Raw genomic sequence first — 4211 nt, 5'->3', positions numbered from 1 at the left:
CGGCCGAGTAAATATAGGCGCCGGATAGGATGAGGATTAAAATTTATCCTCCTCTATCGGTTTAGGAATTCTGCTAGGTGTGGCATAAAGAAGTAAAACCGAAATTATCCTGCTCTATAGCCAGATAGGGGATCGGCTAGAGTTGACCTAACAATCGTATTTCTTTCTGCTGCATGCACCATTTTACCGCAAATATCCAGGCCGCCATCAGTACAGGTACTAAGCTCCCAGGAAATCCAAGCACCTGGTGAATCGCGGTTGGCGAGCGGCGCGTGGGCCTGCTTAACAGTGGGAAAACTCGCGTTAGTGCTTTTCGTTCGGGCCCAACTAAGGAAAACATGGCGGTTGTATATGGGCGCATGAAGCTGACCCCTGTGGGAGCTCCTATGTGACGCTAGCTGCGTCAAAATGTCGACGTTTCGCAAAAGCGTAGCCAAACCTGGGCCGGCCCATTTGCGAGATGCTAAAATGCGAAAAAAGAAATATGCTGGCGCTGGGATTCGAACCGGCGACCTTACGGTCCAGCGCTCATTATGCTAGCCACTGCGGCCAACTAGCTCCAATGCTAAATTAGCAGTGGAACAATATAAGAAACAACAACGACATTGATAAAATTTAATGTTTGCTAAAAAATTCAAAAATTGCAAACGAGAACATTTTTCAAAACTACGAACAAATTTGTAACAGAAAATTTTGAGAAACGAGAAAAGAAAACTGAAATTCTGAACAAAATTTGAAATTCTGAACAAATTTCGAAAAAACACGAAATTTGAACATAATTTTCTTTGAATAAACAAACAAATTTATAAATTCAGAACATTTTTTAGAAAAATGAACAAAATTTAAAATTGTAAACTTTTTTCAGAACACAAACAAAATTTAAAACTGAGAACATTTCCTTTTGAAAATGTGAACATTTTTTAAAAGTGCGAACAAATTATTGAAACTCCCAGCCTTTTTCTACATGATTTTCTTTGAAAATTTCGAACATTTTTCTGAACATGAACAAAACTCCAAGAACATTTTTTGAAGCGATGAACAAATTTTGAAATTCCAATTTTTTTGTAAACTGAGAACAAATTTTTATAAATGTGATTTTTTTTGGAATTTGGAACATCTTTTTGAATTGTAACCAAAAGTATGAAAACAGGAACATTTTTTGAAATTGCGAACAAAATTTTGGCAATGTGAACATTATTTCAAAAATATGAGCAAATTTTGACAACAAGATTTTTTTTCAAAATTCTGAAAAATATTTTAACTTAAAAAGAAAAGAAAACAAAATAATAGAAAAAGACTGAAGAAAATCCGAAAAAAACAGTAGAAGGAACAAAAGTTTTTTGGAAAATTCCATGAACTGGTTTTAAGTTTTGTCGCTGCTCTGTGTTTGTCTATGTTTCGCGTTGTACTTCGTCAAGTTGATCTGGTCAGTCGGGGTGGCTATCGTGGTGTATTCATGTATAGAAGGTACTGGGTTCGATTCCTAGCCATAGCAGTTTTTTGCTGTTTTCTCGCGAAAAGGGAAACGACCGCAAATGGGCCGGCCCAGGATGAGCTGCGCCCTGTGCGAAAGCGCGGCAACTTGCCGCAATAAGCGGCGAATAGGAAATTCCGACCCCTGTTCCGTCCCGAGCGAGAGACATGCAAGGGTTTCGGTCACCGCCGCCGGCCTCCCGCGGGGACACCGATGTCCCCTCGACGTCGGCCACTTCATCGCCTCCCCGCGTCATTGGCGGCCTCCATTCCCAGCCTGCCCTTGCCGCCTCCCATCACCTAACCGCCGCCATCTTCGCCTCCCCTCGCCGTCGTTCATGTCCGGCCAGCCACGAGCAGGATGCCATCCCCACCAGGCCACCACTGTTCAACATCAACCTCCGGCACGGCCGCCCTGCAGGTGCCCGGCCTCCATACGAGCGGACCCGTGGTCCCAAGTCACTCCCTGACCTTCGATCTGCTCGGCATCTCTGCCATTGACCATGTACATGTTCAGGTCCTGTCGCTGCTTCTTCCCTTGGTACTATGTGCGACCTGATTCTGCTGATGGTGTAAGATATGAATGATTCGCTATGCTAAGTGGCCGAACAGACTGGATTGACTTTTGATTATTACAGTTTCAGTTTAGGAGAAAATGAATTGGACTATTTGGCCATCACATTCTGTTGTTAATGTTTGCAGAGAGCTCCTTATGGCCCCAAGGTTTCTAAAATTTCGAGAACCTTCTCTATATATTGATCTAATGTGGTTAACACAATGGTAATTTTACCAACTAATAACTGATGTGGTTAACACAGTGGAAAATTTTCCAACTTAATAACTGATGCTTTTGTGAGCTGACTCTGCTTGTGTGCTAAACAAATTAGTCTCATGGATCCGTGATTCATGTACTTTTCTCGATAGATTTAGTTAACAGTGCGGAGATTCAATGCCTTTCAGTGTTATCTCTTTTATCTCCATCTCTTTCCACTAATTCAGTAAAATTAAACCGCAAATGGCATTTAGGAGGTTGTGTTCTTCATATTAGTCACTTGTACTTGCATATAAGGTTTTTCTTTTGTTGGATTGATCCACTCTATTAGGCTTTTGTCAGCGTATGAAGGTTTATTGCTTCACAGTTTGACACAGAAAGTAGCATGACTTCAGTATTATGTACATTTATCACCGGAACCTTGATTTAATTTTGCTGCAATTGTAGTACTATAGAAGTTGACCTTTTTTTTTGTAGCTTAACATATTCACCTCGCTAATATCCAGCTTACTTGGGGCCTCCAGTGTTATCCTGGATATCAAGCATGTAACTTGTGATTCCCCACTGGGTCATGAATTCTTCCACTATCAAATCACTTGATTTTTGCACCCAGTGATTGCCACATGTCGTTATTTTAATAGTGATGTATAACTATTGCTTTGATGACAAGGTTCTTGACATATGTTGCCAAGTTTTGTGCAAAGCAGCTGTAGGCAAAGTACACCACTAGATTACAATTAGACTGTCTATGTTTGTGAAACTTCTAATTTAGGTTCAGCTCATCTCATATCCTTTACTCTGACTCCAGTGAGGTTCCCTCAGTTGTGAAACTTCTAATTTCAATTAAGCTACAACATTATGTGATTTGTAACATCTTCTTTGATAATTGAATGTCGCTTCTGATTCAGGTTCGATTATAGGTTACTATTTTTCATTTGTAAACTGACATGTGGTGCCTTTTCCCAGGGAAAGTCTAAGGGTGACTTCTAAATTGGCATGTGAACCACTTTCATGTTTGATCCAACTTGGGGTAAGGAATGAGAGATGATTTTTTATTATTTTTCACCTGTGGTGCCACCACTATCCAAATGTCTCGTGTCATTTTGCTGCACAACAACTGGTAAGCATACATGAAAGTTTCGAGCCTAAATGTCCATTTGTTCGTAGGTCTCGGTTTGCTAGCCGCCTCTCCCTTTTCAAGTAAGTTCAAATCTGATTATCATATTTCTCTTTTGTGAAAGTTGAAAGATCTGATTATTGTTGTTGCGTCTGTAAGAATTTAGAGCAAGGATTTCAAGGAATTTAAATGCAAGCTGAATTCAATTGATATTTTTGTAGATTGTGAGGCATCATTGTTTTCTAACTCCCTTTCTTTTGTTCTCCCTTTTAAATACTGCTACACCATAATATATCAGTGGGTGCATTGGTTGGTGTTATCAAATGCAAACTATGGAAGCGCCTGCCAAAAAAATTGTCTCCCAGGTAATATTTACCATCGCATATAGTTTGCATTTAGAACTCAGTTAACAATCCATTTATTCCAGGTGAAGTTTGCTTTGGTTGAATCTACCATGAGAGGTTGACTTTTGCTCAGATCTTCCTACTTACACTTTGAGTTATTGTTTTCATTTGTGAAAAATTTAAGCTAAATTATAATCCTCTCACAAAAAACGAACTTCTAGATCAACAAATCAACACGAGACAGTCATGTTGGTCCATGTTTCCTTTTTGCCCAAATTTACATTTCTTTTCCTTTTGATTCCATATGATACTTGGTTACCATTTTCCCCCTTGAAACAAGATACTTGATGGTTATTGCATATGTAATTGCTTAGTTAGGCTATCTGTGGAGTGTGGAACATTCTGTCAGGATCAAGTGAGTTTCTTGGCTACATTTTCCTGTTAAGCTATTACTTTTTAACTCATTACGCGTTTATAAAATTGTCCCAGGGTTGATTCGCCCCTT

The 4211-nt window shown here is 39.6% G+C and overlaps 1 pseudogene; it reads left to right on the top strand.

The window, feature by feature from the left end:
- The first annotated feature begins 1641 nt into the window (after positions 1–1641).
- The window catches only part of LOC119310408, a 5835-nt pseudogene continuing 3265 nt past the window's right edge, over positions 1642–4211 (top strand).

This window comes from Triticum dicoccoides, chromosome 5B (genome assembly GCF_002162155.2).
Source record: "Triticum dicoccoides isolate Atlit2015 ecotype Zavitan chromosome 5B, WEW_v2.0, whole genome shotgun sequence".
Lineage (NCBI taxonomy): Eukaryota > Viridiplantae > Streptophyta > Magnoliopsida > Poales > Poaceae > Triticum > Triticum dicoccoides.
The sequence above is the reverse complement of the archived record's forward strand: the minus strand, read 5'-3'. Positions and strand labels throughout refer to the sequence as shown.